We start from the raw sequence: 17,557 nt of genomic DNA, 5'->3' as shown, positions 1-17,557 counted from the left end.
CTCATCACAGTGTGCGTAACACAACAACTCCACTTTTTCCCCCAGTTTTCTCCCTCCTCTCCTGAAGGTGCTGACTCTCATTGGGGTACGGGTCCCCTCCTCTCCTGAAGGTGCGGACTCTCACTGGGGTACGGGTCCCCTCCTCTCCTGAAGGTACTGACTCTCACTGGGGTACGGGTCCCCTCCTCTCCTGAAGGTGCTGACTCTCGCTGGGGTACGGGTCCACTCCTCTACTGAAGGTGCTGACTCTCACTGGGGTACGGGTCCCCTCCTCTCCTGAAGGTACTGACTCTCACTGGGGTACGGGTCCCCTCCTCTCCTGAAGGTGCTGACTCTCGCTGGGGTACGGGTCCACTCCTCTACTGAAGGTGCTGACTCTCGCTGGGGTACGGGTCCCCTCCTCTCCTGAAGGTGCTGACTCTCACTGGGGTACGGGTCCCCTCCTCTCCTGAAGGTGCTGACTCTCGCTGGGGTACGGGTCCACTCCTCTACTGAAGGTGCTGACTCTCGCTGGGGTACGGGTCCCCTCCTCTCCTGAAGGTGCTGACTCTCACTGGGGTACGGGCCCCCTCCTCTCCTGAAGGTGCTGACTCTCGCTGGGGTACGGGTCCACTCCTCTACTGAAGGTGCTGACTCTCGCTGGGGTACGGGTCCCCTCCTCTCCTGAAGGTGCTGACTCTCACTGGGGTACGGGCCCCCTCCTCTCCTGAAGGTGCTGACTCTCACTGGGGTACGGGCCCTCTCCTCTCCTGAAGGTGCTGACTCTCACTGGGGTACGGATTCCCTCCTCTCCTGAAGGTGCTGACTCTCACTGGGGTACGGGTCCCCTCCTCTCCTGAAGGTGCTGACTCTCACTGGGGTACGGGTCCCCTCTCCTGAAAGTGCTGACTCTCACTGGGGTACGGGCCCCCTCCTCTCCTGAAGGTGCTGACTCTCACTGGGGTACGGGTCCCCTCCTCTCCTGAAGGTGCTGACTCTCACTGGGGTACGGGTCCCCTCCTCTCCTGAAGGTGCTGACTCTCACTGGGGTACGGGCCCTCTCCTCTCCTGAAGGTGCTGACTCTCACTGGGGTACGGATTCCCTCCTCTCCTGAAGGTGCAGACTCTCACTGGGGTACGGGTCCCCTCCTCTCCTGAAGGTGCTGACTCTCACTGGGGTACGGGTCCCCTCCTCTCCTGAAGGTGCTGACTCTCACTGGGGAACGGGTCCCCTCCTCTCCTGAAGGTGCTGACTCTCACTGGGGTACGGGTCCCCTCCTCTCCTGAAGGTGCTGACTCTCACTGGGGTACGGATCCCCTCCTCTCCTGATGGTGCTGACTCTCACTGGGGTACGGGTCCCCTCCTCTCCTGAAGGTGCTGACTCTCACTGGGGTACGGGTCCCCTCCTCTCCTGAAGGTGCTGACTCTCACTGGGGTACGGGCCCCCTCCTCTCCTGAAGGTGCTGACTCTCACTGGGGTACGGGACCCCTCCTCTCCTGAAGGTGCTGACTCTCACTGGGGTACGGGTCCCCTCCTCTCCTGAAGGTGCTGACTCTCATTGGGGTACGGGTCCCCTCCTCTCCTGAAGGTGCTGACTCTCACTGGGGTACGGGTCCCCCTCCTCTCCTGAAGGTGATGACTCTCACTGGGGTACGGGTCCCCTCCTCTCCTGAAGGTACTGACTCTCACTGGGGTACGGGTCCCCTCCTCTCCTGAAGGTGCTGACTCTCGCTGGGGTACGGGTCCACTCCTCTACTGAAGGTGCTGACTCTCGCTGGGGTACGGGTCCCCTCCTCTCCTGAAGGTGCTGACTCTCACTGGGGTACGGGCCCCCTCCTCTCCTGAAGGTGCTGACTCTCACTGGGGTACGGGCCCTCTCCTCTCCTGAAGGTGCTGACTCTCACTGGGGTACGGATTCCCTCCTCTCCTGAAGGTGCTGACTCTCACTGGGGTACGGGTCCCCTCCTCTCCTGAAGGTGCTGACTCTCACTGGGGTACGGGTCCCCTCTCCTGAAAGTGCTGACTCTCACTGGGGTACGGGCCCCCTCCTCTCCTGAAGGTGCTGACTCTCACTGGGGTACGGGTCCCCTCCTCTCCTGAAGGTGCTGACTCTCACTGGGGTACGGGTCCCCTCCTCTCCTGAAGGTGCTGACTCTCACTGGGGTACGGGCCCTCTCCTCTCCTGAAGGTGCTGACTCTCACTGGGGTACGGATTCCCTCCTCTCCTGAAGGTGCAGACTCTCACTGGGGTACGGGTCCCCTCCTCTCCTGAAGGTGCTGACTCTCACTGGGGTACGGGTCCCCTCCTCTCCTGAAGGTGCTGACTCTCACTGGGGAACGGGTCCCCTCCTCTCCTGAAGGTGCTGACTCTCACTGGGGTACGGGTCCCCTCCTCTCCTGAAGGTGCTGACTCTCACTGGGGTACGGATCCCCTCCTCTCCTGATGGTGCTGACTCTCACTGGGGTACGGGTCCCCTCCTCTCCTGAAGGTGCTGACTCTCACTGGGGTACGGGTCCCCTCCTCTCCTGAAGGTGCTGACTCTCACTGGGGTACGGGCCCCCTCCTCTCCTGAAGGTGCTGACTCTCACTGGGGTACGGGACCCCTCCTCTCCTGAAGGTGCTGACTCTCACTGGGGTACGGGTCCCCTCCTCTCCTGAAGGTGCTGACTCTCACTGGGGTACGGGTCCCCTCCTCTCCTGAAGGTGCTGACTCTCACTGGGGTACGGGTCTCCATCTCTCCTGAAGGTGCTGACTCTCACTGGGGTACGGGTCCCCTCCTCTCCTGAAGGTGCTGACTCTCACTGGGGTACAGGTCCCCTCCTCTCCTGAAGGTGCTGACTCTCACTGGGGTACAGGTCCCCTCCTCTCCTGAAGGTGCTGACTCTCACTGGGGTACGGGTCCCCTCCTCTCCTGAAGGTGCTGACTCTCACTGGGGTACGGGTCCCCTCCTCTCCTGAAGGTGCTGACTCTCACTGGGGTACGGGTCCCCTCCTCTCCTGAAGGTGCTGACTCTCACTGGGGTACGGGTCCCCTCCTCTCCTGAAGGTGCTGACTCTCACTGGGGTACGGGTCCCCTCCTCTCCTGAAGGTGCTGACTCTCACTGGGGTACAGTGTCGTCCACCTCCCCACAGCCACTGAGCAGAGACATCAGAGCAGGCCTGAGATGCAGAAGTGAATCTTTTCGGCCCGACAAAGCTGGCTGGGTTGCTGTGAGAGAGGCTGAGTGTCAGTTTCTGTCCTGGGCACACACCTGGTTTGGGTTCATGTTACGCCTGGGAAAGCGATGAGGTCAAGAGCTGACCCCACGAGTCTCGAGAGGCCACAGCCGCAGGTCCCAGTGCTGTGATCATTATTAAATCAGATTAGTTATTGTGGTTCAAGGCAAAATGGTGCATTCCTAAAGTGGCTAAGCTCCAGGGCATTAACTCCATCAGGACTGGTAATAGGCTGAGTTCAGGGTTCAGCTTACAACACACAATCCAGACAGCTTGGGACCTCGCAGCCCGTCCCGCCCATGGTAGTCCGACTCTCGCCAGACACTTCCTCTCGATCTTCCTCTCTCTCTCTCGATTCTGCCACAATCTCTGCAGTCTGTATTTTATTTTATTCGTTTATGGGATGTGGGCGTCGCTGGCAAGCCCAGCATTTATTGCCCATCCCTAGTTGCCCCGTGAGAAGGTGGTGGTGAGCCGCCGCCTTGAACCGCTGCAGTCCGTGTGGTGAAGGTGCTCCCACAGCGCTGTTAGGGAGGGAGTTCCAGGATTTTGACCCAGCGACGATGAAGGAACGGCCGATATATTTCCAAGTCAGGATGGTGTGTGTGACTTGGAGGGGAACTTGGAGGTGGCGGTGTTCCCACGCGCCTGCTGTCCTTGTCCTTCTAGGTGGAAGAGGCCGCGGGTTTGGGCGGTGCTGCCGAAGAAGCCTTGGTGTCAGGTTGTTGCTTGACTCGTCTGTGGGACAACTCTCCCGATTCCCCAGATGTTGGTGAGGAGGACGTTGCAGGGTCGACTGGGCTGGGTGTGCCGTTGCTGTATCTGTAGCCGGTGCCGAGGTCGATGCCGGGTGGTCTGTCCGGTTTCAATCTTATTATTGTTTTTCGCAGCGGTTAGTTACAACTGATCGGCTCGCTGGGCCGTTTCACAGGGCAGTTAAGAGTCAACCACATTGCTGTGCGCCTGGAGTCACATATAGGCCAGACCGGGTAAGGGCGGCAGATTTCCTTCCCTAAAGAGCGGTAGTGAACTGATGGGTTTCTACGACAATCCGATAGTTTCAGCTTTTTATTCCAGATTTATTTAATTGAATTTAAATTCCCCAGCTGCCGTGGTGGGATTTGAACTGACGTCTCTGGATCATTCGTCCAGGCCTCTGGATTACTAGCCCAGTGACATTACCACTACGCTACTGTACCCTCCTCTGCTGCTAATCCCCCGCCCCAGTCACTCTTCCTCCCTCCCCCCCCTGCATATTCACTGTGTTCAAACCAAGACTTACTGCACTGTCTCCTGCTCTCTGTCATTCTCTCCCCTCACCTCCCCCAGTCCTCCTACAATCCACAGGCTTTGAAACCCTGGCCGTCACCCACCCATCCCGGACTCACCTTGTCCTCCGCCCGCCTCCTCCTCCTGGGGTCCGCCACCCCGACTAACGATTCTCACCTCAACCAGCCCCCCCCCCTACCCAACTACCCACCCCCCTCCCCAATAATGGGAAAGTGCGAGGTTATCCACTTTGGTAGGAAAAATCAAAAAGCAAATTATTATTTCAATGGGGAGAGATTACAAAATGCGGCGGTACAGAGGGATCTGGGGGTCCTTGTACATGAAACACAAAAGTTAGCCTACAGGTACAGCAAGTAATTAGGAAGGCTAATGGAATGTTGGCCTTTATTGCAAAGAGGATGGAGTATAAAAACATAGAAACATAGAAGATAGGAGCAGGAGTCGGCCATTCGGCCCCTCGAGCCTGCTCCGCCATTCAATGAGATCATGGCTGATCATCCAAATTCAGTACCCTGTCCCTGCCTTCTCCCCATATCCCTTGATCCCTTTAGCCTCAAGAAACATATCCAACTCTTTCTTGAATATATTTAATGAACTGGCCTCCACCGCCCTCTGTGGCAGAGAATTCCACAGGTTCACCACTCTCTGGGTGAAGAAATTCCTCCTCATTTCTGTCCTAAATGGCTTACCCCTTATCCTTAGACTGTGACCCCTGGTTCTGGACTCCCCGGCCATCAGAAACACCCTTTCTGCATCTAGTCTGTCCAGTCCTGACAGAATTTTATAGGTTTCGATGAGATCCCCACTCAATCTTCTAAACTCCAGTGAGTATAAGCCCAATCGACACAATCTCTCCTCGTACGTCATTCCTGCCATCCCAGGTATCAGCCTGGTGAATCTTCGCTGAACTCCTTCCATGGCAAGAACGTCCTTCCTCAGGTAAGGCGACCAAAACTGCACACAGTATTCAAGGTGCGGTCTCACCAAGGCCCTGTACAACTGCAGCAAGACATCCTTGTTCTTGTACTCGAACCCTCTCGCTATGAAGGCCAACATACCATTTGCCTTCTTAACCACCTGCTGCACCTGCATGCTTACGTTCAGCGACTGGTGCACAAGGACACCCAGGTCTCTCTGCACTTCCCCTTCTCCCAATCTATTGCCATTCAAATAATAATCTGCCTTCCTGTTTTTGCCACCAAAGTGGATAACCTCACATTTATCCACATTATAGTGCATCTGCCATGTTTCTGCCCAATCACCCAACCCTACATAAAAGTAGGGAAGTCCTGCTACAACTGTACAGGGCGTTGGTGAGACCACACCTGGAGTACTGCGTACAGCTTTGGTCTCCTTATTTAAGGAGGGATATACTTGCATTGGAGGCAGTTCAGAGAAGGTTCACGAGGTTGATTCCTGAGATGAAGGGGTTGTCTCATGAGGAAAGGTTGAGCAGGTTGGGCCTACACTCACTGGAGTTTAGAAGAATGAGAGGGGATCTTATTGAAACATATAAGATTCTGAGGGGGCTCGACAGGGTAGATGCTGAGAGGATGTTTCCCCTCGTGGGGGAATCTAGAACTAGGGGGCATGGTCTCAGAATAAGGGGGCACCCATTTAAATCGGAAATGAGGAGGAATTTCTTCTCCGAGGGTGGTGAATCTGTGGAATTCTCTTCCCCAGAGAGCTGTGGAGGCTGGGTCACTGAATATATTCAAGGTGGAGATCGACAGATTTTTGAACGATAAGGGAGTCGAGGGTTATGGGGAGCGGGCAGGGAAGTGGAGTTGAGCCCAAGATCAGATCAGCCATGATGTTATTGAATGGCGGTGCAGGCTCGAGGGGCCGAATGGCCGACTCCTGCTCCTACGTCTTATGTTCTTATGTACATAGAGCACCAAAAACCGCGGGCAGCTCTACACATCCAGGGATTCCTTCAACTGATAGCCCACCAATACTGTCCTGTGTATAATACGGGATCTGATGAGGTGCTGTATAAAAGCTGATGGGACAGTTTGCTCTCTGCTAACAGTACGTTTACCACCTTTCCAGTGCTAGTGAACATTCTCTCTCTCTCTGTCTCTCCTCTACCTCGAGACAGATTTCAAAGCACATGATCCAGGCTGACACTCCAGTGCAGCACTGAGGGAGCGCCGCACTGTCGGAGGGGCAGCACTGAGGGAGCGCCGCACTGTCGGAGGGGCTGTACTGAGGGAGCGCCGCACTGTCGGAGGGGCGGTACTGAGGGAGCGCCGCACTGTCGGAGGGGCTGTACTGAGGGAGCGCCGCACTGTCTGAGGGGCAGTACTGAGGGAGCGCCGCACTGTCGGAGGGGCACTACCGAGGGAGCGCCGCACTGTCGGAGGGGCAGTACTGAGGGAGCGCCGCACTGTCGGAGGGGCAGTACTGAGGGAGTGCCGCACTGTCAGAGGGGCAGTACTGTCGGAGGGGCGGTACTGAGAGAGCGCCGCACTGTCGGAGGGGCAGTACTGAGGGAGCGCCGCACTGTCGGAGGGGCAGTACTGTCGGAGGGGCGGTACTGAGGGAGCGCTGCACTGTCGGAGGGGTAGTACTGAGGGAGCACCGCACTGTCGGAGGGGCAGTACTGAGGGAGCGCCGCACTGTCGGAGGGGCAGTACTGAGGGAGTGCCGCACTGTCGGAGGGGCGGTACCGAGGGAGCGCTGCACTGTCGGAGGGGCAGTACTGAGGGAGCACCATACTGTCGGAGGGGCAGTACTGAGGGAGCGCCGCACTGTCGGAGGGGCAGTACTGAGGGAGCGCCGCACTGTCGGAGGGGCGGTACTGAGGGAGCGCCGCACTGTCGGAGGGGCGGTACTGAGGGAGCGCTGCACTGTCGGAGGGGCGGTACTGAGGGAGCGCCGCACTGTCGGAGGGGCGGTACTGAGGGAGCGCCGCACTGTCGGAGGGGCGGTACTGAGGGAGCGCCGCACTGTCGGAGGGGCGGTACTGAGGGAGCGCCGCACTGTCGGAGGGGCGGTACTGAGGGAGCGCCACACTGTCGGAGGTGCCGTCTTATGGATGAGACGTTAAACTGAAGCCCCGTCTGCCCTCTCAGGTGGATGTAAAAGATCTCGCGGCCACTATTCGAAGAAGAGCAGGGGGAGCTCTCCCCGGTGTCCTGGGGCCACTAATTATCCCTCAATCAACATCACTAAAACAGATGATCTGGTCATTATCACATTGCTGATTGTGGGAGCTTGCTGTGCGCAAATTGGCTGTCGCGTTTCTCACATTACAACAGTGACCACACTTCAACAATTACTTCATTGGCTGTAAAAAGCTTTGGGACGTCCTGAGGTGCTGAAAGGTGCTGGAGAAATGCAAGTCCTTATTTTTTCTTTCTCTGTCTCTCCCTCGCTCCCTCTGTCTTTGTCTTGCGCTCTCTCTCTCTGTCTCACTCCCCTCCTCCCTCTCTCTCTCTCTCACACAGACACACATGGAAAGGCCCTGTGCTGCCGTGAGATCAAATCCTTTGAGCTGAATGTCTCGGGCCATTGCCCATTATCCCCCGGCCTCCTTCAGCGCGGTGCACAGCAGGGGCCTTTGTTCCGAGTCAGGCTGGTGAGTGGGAGAGGTGTGAGGCCCTCGAGGTCCGGGAGCACGGTTCACAGTTGCTCGGGGCCTGTCCTGACCTTTCAGGAAGGCCGACTATTCATCAGCTGTGCATTGGCCAAGAAAAGTTCTGTGTTCTTTGGAGGGGAGCAGGGTTAAAGAGCAGTGACCTGGGCCAGCAGCGGGTCAGTCCTGCGATTGAGGAATGCAGGGGCCTAAGGAAGGAGTGCTGAAATCGGTTTCAGAGCAGTGATTGTGGACAAAGTGTTTGTTTGTGCTGAGCGGGGTAAATTACTTCATCACGCTTTCGGGCGAAACCATCTGACAGCAAGATGTCAGAGGTCAGTGAACAGGACTGTGCAGGAATCTGGTAGGAAAGGTTTGAGGAGAGTGCATCTTGACTGCTCTTATTCCTCCCGCCAGCGGGTGTGAAATCTGCGGTCTGAGCTGCTTGGAATCATTGTAGCTTCGAGTAAAGTGACTGACTTCAGGCTCCCGTCTCCTGAACAAGGGGAAAGAATGGCGCCTCCTTTTTATCACAGCTACTTTCTGTTTTGGGACTTATCATATTTAGTCTCTGACCAGGGCACGTCCAGCACGGGTTAGATACAGAGTAAAGCTCCCTCTACACTGTCCCATCAAACACTCCCAGGGCAGGTACAGCACGGGTTAGATAAAGAGTAAAGCTCCCTCTACACTGTCACATCAAACACTCCCAGGGCAGGTACAGCACGGGTTAGATACAGAGTAAAGCTCCCTCTACACTGTCCCATCAAACACTCCCAGGGCAGGTACAGCACGGGTTAGATACAGAGTAAAGCTCCCTCTACACTGTCCCATCAAACACTCCCAGGGCAGGTACAGCACGGGTTAGATACAGAGTAAAGCTCCCTCTACACTGTCCCATCAAACACTCCCAGGGCAGGTACAGCACGGGTTAGATACAGAGTAAAGCTCCCTCTACACTGTCCCATCAAACACTCCCAGGGCAGGTACAGCACGGGTTACATACAGAGTAAAGCTCCCTCTACACTGTCCCATCAAATACTCCCAGGGCAGGTACAGCACGGGTTAGATACAGAGTAAAGCTCCCTCTACACTGTCCCATCAAACACTCCCAGGGCAGGTACAGCACGGGTTAGATACAGAGTAAAGCTCCCTCTACACTGTCCCATCAAACACTCCCAGGGCAGGTACAGCACGGGTTAGATACAGAGTAAAGCTCCCTCTACACTGTCCCGTCAAACACTCCCAGGGCAGGTCCAGCACGGGTTAGATACAGAGTAAAGCTCCCTCTACACTGTCCCATCAAACACTCCCAGGGCAGGTACAGCACGGGTTAGATACAGAGTAAAGCTCCCTCTACACTGTCCCATCAAACACTCCCAGGGCAGGTACAGCATGGGTTAGATACAGAGTAAAGCTCCCTCTACACTGTCCCATCAAACACTCCCAGGGCAGGTACAGCATGGGTTAGATACAGAGTAAAGCTCCCTCTACACTGTCCCGTCAAACACTCCCAGGGCAGGTACAACACGGGTTAGATACAGAGTAAAGCTCCCTCTACACTGCCCCATCAAACACTCCCAGGGCAGGTACAGCACGGGTTAGATACAGAGTAAAGCTCCCTCTACACTGCGCCCATCAAACACTCCCAGGGCAGGTACAGCACGGGTTAGATACAGAGTAAAGCTCCCTCTACACTGTCCCATCAAGTGTGAATTCAGGGGGGCGGGTGGGGGGGGGGAGAAATTCAGAGCTCCTCGTTTGTCGTTTTCTAAGTTCCAAGAACTGCAGCTTTCTGCAGCCACCCCCCCCCCCCCCCCCCGCATCCCGTGAGCCCCTCTCTGACTGCGAACCTGACCTCCCACTAACGCTAGGGTCAAGAGGTCAGAAGGCATCATCAGAAGACACCTCTCGAGCTGATGGAATATGAAGCAGGGCGGCGTTATTTGAGCCGCTCTCGCTATTTTCATTAGGAAAAGGTCGAGCAGGGTTAAGGAAAGTGTTGCCAGATGTGCCGCGAGTGTGGTTGTCGCAGAAAGTCCCGGGTCGGCGCAGTGTGCTCCCTTTCCTCTTCTGGTTCCACGTTCCCCCCCCCGCCCCCGGCTGCACCTTGGCACCCTGCCCGAGTGGCACCTGTGGCCGTGCGGCCTCCGCTCGTTCAACTCGACGCCACAATCTGGCCCGAGACCCAGAGTGCGAACGCGCACGAGACAACTGTGCGCGGCCCCTGGATCGCTCACTCTGGGATACAGGTGCACGTTTCTGCGCTCCAATCCAGCCCGGGCTGGCCAACCTTTAGCCTGATAACGCTCCTGTGAAGCGCCTCGGGGCGTTCCTGCTACCTTTAAGGCGCTGTATTAATACAAGCTATTGCCCCCTCCAGTCGGCATGGACCCCCTGGAACAACTCTCCTCTGGATTATGCAGCCATTAGGGAGGCAAATGGTATCAAGGGATATGGGGAGAAGACAGGGACAGGGTACTGAGTTTGGATGATCAGCCATGATGTCATTGAATGGCGGAGCAGGCTCGAGGGGCCGAATAGCCTACTCCTGCTCCTATCTTCTATGTTTCTATGTATGCTGGCCTTCATTACAAGTACAGGAGTAAAGAAGTTTTACTCCAGTTATATAGGGCCTTGGTGAGACCACACCTGGAGTACTGTGAACAATTTTGGTCTCCTTACCTAAGGAAGGATATACTTGCCATAGAGGGAGTGCAATGAAGGTTCACGAGATCGATTCCTGGGATGGCAGGACTGTCGTATGAGAAGAGATTGAGTAAACTAGGCCTGTGTTCTCTTGAATTCAGAAGAATGAGAGGGGATCTCATTGAAGCATACAAAATTATTACAGGGCTTGATAGGGTGGATGCTGGGAGAATGTTTCCCTTGGCTGGGGAGTCTAGAACCAGGGGCCACAGCCTCAGGATAAAGGGTAGGCCATTCAGGACTGAGAGGAGAAGAAATTTCTTCACACAGAGGGTGGTGAATCTTTGGAATTCTCTACCCCAGAGGGCTGTGGAGGCTCAGTCATTGGGTATATTCAAAACAGAAGTCGATAGATTTCTGACTAGTAAGGGCATCAAGGGATATGGGGATAGGGCCGGTGAATGGAGTTGAGGTCGATGATCAGCCATGATCTCATTGAATGGCGGAGCAGGCTCGAGGGGCCGAATGGCCGACTCCTGCTCCTATTTCTTATGTTCTTAAGTTCTTAGACTGACTGGGAGAGGCCATGGGGATGGCCGACGGAGGAAATGGGCCTTTCTTTACAGGGTGTGGGCCGCACACCCCCAGCACTGGTTCCCTGACCTCAGTGAGCATAAAGGATAGTGTGTGTGGTTCTGGTTTGGAACAAGCCCCTGTGAGAGTGTCGCTCTCACCCACCCCCACCACCCGTTCCACTTGTTCCCTCAGTGTGGGGCTAGAATGAGATACTGTGACATTGAGCCGGGTAACTGCTCATAGGGAAGGCTTTGGAAATTCACTCCTCAATTCGGACGGAGGCTCCTGCTTAGAGCAGTGGTTCTGTGAGGTGAGCTAGTTCCTGTGGGGCCCTGTTGCATAGAGCACAGAAACAGGCCATTCGGCCCATTACGTCTATGGCAATGTTTCTGCTCCACACGAGCCTCCTCCCACCGCTCTTCATCTCACCCGATCAGCATATCCTTCTATTCCTTACCCCCTCCTGTGTTTATCCAGCTTCCCCTTAAATACATCTGTGCTATTCGTCTCAACCACTCCCTGTGGTAGCGAGTTCCACATTCTCACCACTCTCTGGGTGAAGGAGTTTCTCCTGAATTCCCTATTGGATTTATTAGTGACTGTCTTATATTGATGGCCCCTAGTTCTGGGGTCTCCCACACAAGAGGAGACATCTTCTCTACGTCTACCCTATTGAACCACTTCAGTGAGCCCACGTATAGCTTGCGTCACTGATTGATGTACATTGTGGGGCATGCTGTAAAAGCCCCACTGGAACAGGCACCCTCCGCCCTTTGACCATCGCCACCGGGTCCCAAGCCAGGGCTGTGCTGGCGGTGGAGTGGCGGGGAGCCGAGAGAACGCTCGTGGCAACTAACACGGAGCCTTACAAAAAAACAAGTTCAAGATGGGGGGGGGGTGCGGTGGTGTTGGGGTGGAGAAAGGAAAGTGCAGCGGAAATCCCCTCGTCTTTTCACAGTCGACTGGCCTGGCACTTGTTAGGAAACTTTGTCTGTCGTGATTCATCTGTGTCATTGTCAAGCTCTGTGGGGGGGGGGGGGGTGGCGCTAGGAGGAAAGAATTGGGCTGGGGCAGTGGCGTTCGTGCTTGACCTCACACGGTGACCCTTTCAGTTGTCAGTGAATAACGGGACTATAATTATCCTTGTGAGCCTCTGAAAAAGGATGCTTGGCACCTCCCCAACCCAGGCCTGCAGACGTGCTGGGATTGCAGGAATCACAATCCCGGCACCAAAACAATCTGACGATGCTTCAGGTTGCACGGACTCGGTGGAAGATAAGAGACCGGCCAGGAAAGCATTGGAATAATCGAGCCTGGAGGTACACATCCGGTAAAAGGTGAAGGATTCACTGCTGTCTGGCACTGTTGGACTGGTACCAAGGTGTACAGGTACACTATAGCTAGATTAGCTCCATGCACTATTGTGAATGAAACCTAAAGTCATTTGAGAGTTTTTTTGGGGACGAAGCTCCAGGTGGTCCTTCTAGATGTTCCCCACTCACCCCTCTGCACTCGGGGGACGGGGGCGGGGGGGGAGAGGGCTGTGACCCTCAATTCAAAGACTGCGTAGAAGACAAGATAAAGCAATCAGGTGACGCTGAGCTTGAATCTTACAGGCCTGCACACTAAAGGAGCAACGGAATGACATCCAATCTTCTACACAGAAACAGGCCATTCGGCCCGACCACTGTGCCAGTGTTTCGACTCCACACGCGCCTCCTCCCGCTCTTAATTACCAATCCAATTGAGCGGCGGGACAGGCTTGAGGGGCCGAAGGGCCTGCTCCTGTTCCTATCCCACCCTGCCCTAACCCACCCTGACTAGTGGGGTACCGCAGGGATCGGTCCTTGGACCCCAGCTATTCACAATATATATTTATGATCTAGACGAGGGAACTAGATGTAATATCTCCAAGTTTGCAGACGACACAAAGCTGGGTGGGCGTGTGTGCTGTGAGGAGGATGCAGAGAAACTCCAGTATGATTTGGACAGGTTGGGTGATTTGGCAGATGCAGTATAATGTGGATAAATGCGAGGGTATCCACTTTGGTGTCAAAAACAGGAAGGCAGATTATCTGAACGGCAATAGATTGGGAGAAGGGAAGTGCAATGAGACCTGGGTGTCCTTGTGCACCAGTCGCTGAAGGTAAGCATGCAGGTGCAGCAGGCGGTTAAGAAGGCAAATGGTATGTTGGCCTTCGTAGCGAGAGGGTTTGAGTACAGGAACAAGGATGTCTTGCTGCAGTTGTACAGGGCTTGGTGAGACCACACCTTGAGTATTGTGTGCAGTTTTGGTCGCCTTATCTGAGGAAGAACGTTCTTGCCATGGAAGGAGTTCAGCGAAGATTCACCAGGCTGATACCTGGGATGGCAGGAATGACGTATGAGGAGAGATTGGGTCGATTGGGCTTATACTCACTGGAGTTTAGAAGAATGAGAGGGGATCTCATTGAAACTTATAAAATTCTAACAGGACTAGACAGACTAGATGCAGGAAGGATGTTCCCGATGGTCGGGGAGTCCAGAACCAGGGGTCACAGTCTAAGGATAAGGGGTAAGCCATTTAGGACAGAGATGAGGAGGAATTTCTTCACCCAGAGAGTGGTGAACCTGTAGAATTCTCTACCACAGAAGGCAGTAGAGGCCAATTCATTAAATATATTCAAGAAGGAGTTGGATATATTTCTTAAGGCTAAAGGGATCAAGGGGTATGGGGAGAAGGCAGGGACAGGGTACTGAATTTGGATGATCAGCCATGATCTCATTGAATGGCGGAGCAGGCTCGAGGGGCCGAATGGCCTACTCCTGCTCCTATCTTCTATGTTTCTGCCCTTGCATGAAGACAGAGTGAGGTGCTAGTTCCACGAATTCGAGGTGCCAGGAAGGACCGAGACACCGTAGGTGATGCGCTGGGACCAATAGCGCTTACAGCTCCTGATCTTGTAAGAACCACACTGCTATGCTTGTGTGTGTCAAACCCCGAGCTTACGATTCCGCAGTAAGTGGCTGAACAATCCTCACAGTCACAAAACGAGCGTTACTATCACTTTAAACGCATCTTGAACTCTTTCAAGCGGCTAATCCGCTTCCCCATCCCCTCCCCCACCCCCAGCAGTAGTCGTGACCTCTTTACATGAGAGCGACTAGATGCTGTCAGCCCCTCATGTCATATCCCAGAGAAAGCAGCTGATGGAGACACGCAACGGCCTGGCAGATCTCCCTGTAAGAATCACAGAATTATCCCAAGGAAGCATTGGTGATTGGAATCACTTTATTAAATCGTGACTTGTGTGTGTTCTTGCACCCTCAGTAAACTTGAGTTCATCCAAAGCTCTGCTGCCCGTGTCCTAACTCGCACCGAGTCCCGTTCACACATCACCATCACCACCGCCCCCCCCGCCCCCCGGCTGCTCGCTGACCTACATTGGTTCTCGATCTGGCAATGCCTCGATTTCAAAATTCTCGTCCTTGTTTTCAAATCCCTCCATGGCCTCCTCGCCCACTCCCCATCTCTGTAACCTCCTCCAGCCCCTACAACCCTCCGAGATCTCTGCGCTCCTCCAATTCTGGCCTCTTGTACATGCCCAATTTTAATCACTCCACCATTGGCGGCTGTGCCTTCAGCCGCCTGGGCCCTGAGCTCTGGAATTCCCTCCCTAAACCTCTCCGCCTCTCTCTCCTCCTTTAAGACACTCCTTAAAACCTTACCTCTTTGACCAAGCTTTTGGTCACCTGTCCTAATATCTCTATACATGTACAGGAGCTCACAGACACCTTGAGTATTGTGTGCAGTTTTGGTCGCCTTATCTGAGGAAGGATGTTCTTGCCATGGAAGGAGTGCAGCGAAGATTCACCAGGTTGATACCTGGGATGGCAGGAATGACGTATGAGGAGAGATTGGGTCGATTGGGCTTATACTCGCTGGAGTTTAGAAGAATGAGAGGGGATCTCATTGAAACTTATAAAATTCTAACAGGACTAGACAGACTAGATGCAGGAAGGATGTTCCCGATGGCGGGGGAGTCCAGAACCAGGGGTCACAGTCTAAGGATAAGGGGTAAGCCATTTAGGACAGAGATGAGGAGGAATTTCTTCACCCAGAGAGTGGTGAACCTGTGGAATTCTCTACCACAGAAGGCAGTTGAGGCCAATTCATTAAATATATTCAAGAAGGAGTTGGATATATTTCTTAAGGCTAAAGGGATCAAGGGATATGGGGAGAAGGCAGGGACAGGGTACTGAATTTGGATGATCAGCCATGATCTCATTAAATGGCGGAGCAGGCTCGAGGGGCCGAATGGCCACCTCCTGCTCCTATCTTCTATGTGAGATGTACAGTACCAGACAGGGGTAAATATTATTAAAGTGTATGCGGTATTTTGTAGGACCTGTGATGGTTTGAAGCTTTCCTTACAGTTTCTGTTTTCAAGATAATCAATATCCCTACAGAACATATCACGTTCAAAACCGTGACACAGTTTAGTTCCCAATCCAACTCCTACAGATCCAAATCACGAATCTCCCGGGACCTATTCCCGTTCTGTGTTTACTGAGCTGCATTTAGCCGGGGCGCCAGTAGGGACTGCAATTGCCATTGGTGCCCCTGGGATAGCTAGTGTTTCTGCTCCTGGTCACGATCCAGTTGTCTCTTCCTGGGAAGGACAGACTCAGCTGGAACAAAACTCTCTCGTTACCCAATAGCTTGCCAAGGCACTGCCAGGGATCATGAGGGAAGAATTAATGAAGTACTGGAGGGAAGTTGCTGTCTATGAAACTGTACATGAGCAAGATTAGCATCTTCAGGAACCAACCTCAGTGAGAATCATTGTCTTCAGGACCAACCTCAGTGAGAATCATTGTCTTCAGGATCAACCTCAGTGAGAATCATTGTCTTCAGAAACCAACCTCAGTGAGAATCATTGTCTTCAGGAACCAACCTCAGTGAGAATCATTGTCTTCAGAACCAACCTCAGTGAGAATCATTGTCTTCAGGAACCAACCTCAGTGAGAATCATTGTCTTCAGGAACCAACCTCAGTGAGAATCATTGTCTTCAGAAACCAACCTCAGTGAGAATCATTGTCTTCAGGAACCAACCTCAGTGAGAATCATTGTCTTCAGAACCAACCTCAGTGAGAATCATTGTCTTCAGGAACCAACCTCTCTGAGAATCATTGTCTTCAGGAACAACCTCAGTGAGAATCATTGTCTTCAGAACCAACCTCAGTGAGAATCATTGTCTTCAGGAACCAACCTCAGTGAGAATCATTGTCTTCAGAACTAACCTCAGTGAGAATCATTGTCTTCAGGAACCAACCTCAGTGAGAATCATTGTCTTCAGAACCAACCTCAGTGAGAATCATTGTCTTCAGGAACAACCTCAGTGAGAATCATTGTCTTCAGGAACCAACCTCAGTGAGAATCATTGTCTTCAGGATCAACCTCAGTGAGAATCATTGTCTTCAGAACCAACCTCAGTGAGAATCATTGTCTTCAGAACCAACCTCAGTGAGAATCATTGTCTTCAGAACCAACCTCAGTGAGAATCATTGTCTTCAGAACCAACCTCAGTGAGAATCATTGTCTTCAGGACCAACCTCAGTGAGAATCATTGTCTTCAGAACCAACCTCAGTGAGAATCATTGTCTTCAGAACCAACCTCAGTGAGAATCATTGTCTTCAGAACCAACCTCAGTGAGAATCATTGTCTTCAGAACCAACCTCAGTGAGAATCATTGGCTTCAGCACCAACCTCAGTGAGAATCATTGTCTTCAGGACCAACCTCAGTGAGAATCATTGTCTTCAGAAACCAACCTCAGTGAGAATCATTGTCTTCAGAACCAACCTCAGTGAGAATCATTGTCTTCAGAACCAACCTCAGTGAGAATCATTGTCTTCAGGAACCAACCTCAGTGAGAATCATTGTCTTCAGGAACCAACCTCAGTGAGAATCATTGTCTTCAGAACCAACCTCAGTGAGAATCATTGTCTTCAGAACTAACCTCAGTGAGAATCATTGTCTTCAGAACCAACCTCAGTGAGAATCATTGTCTTCAGGAACCAACCTCAGTGAGAATCATTGTCTTCAGGACTAGCCTCAGTGAGAATCATTGTCTTCAGAACCAACCTCAGTGAGAATCATTGTCTTCAGAACCAACCTCAGTGAGAATCATTGTCTTCAGAACCAACCTCAGTGAGAATCATTGTCTTCAGGAACCAACCTCAGTGAGAATCAGCACCTTGAGGAGCAGGAAGTCCCGCA

Source organism: Somniosus microcephalus, unplaced genomic scaffold (assembly GCF_052327205.1).
Source record: "Somniosus microcephalus isolate GS21.2 unplaced genomic scaffold, FLI_Smic_1.0 unresolved_chr7, whole genome shotgun sequence".
NCBI lineage: Eukaryota > Metazoa > Chordata > Chondrichthyes > Squaliformes > Somniosidae > Somniosus > Somniosus microcephalus.
This window is presented reverse-complemented; position numbering follows the sequence as displayed.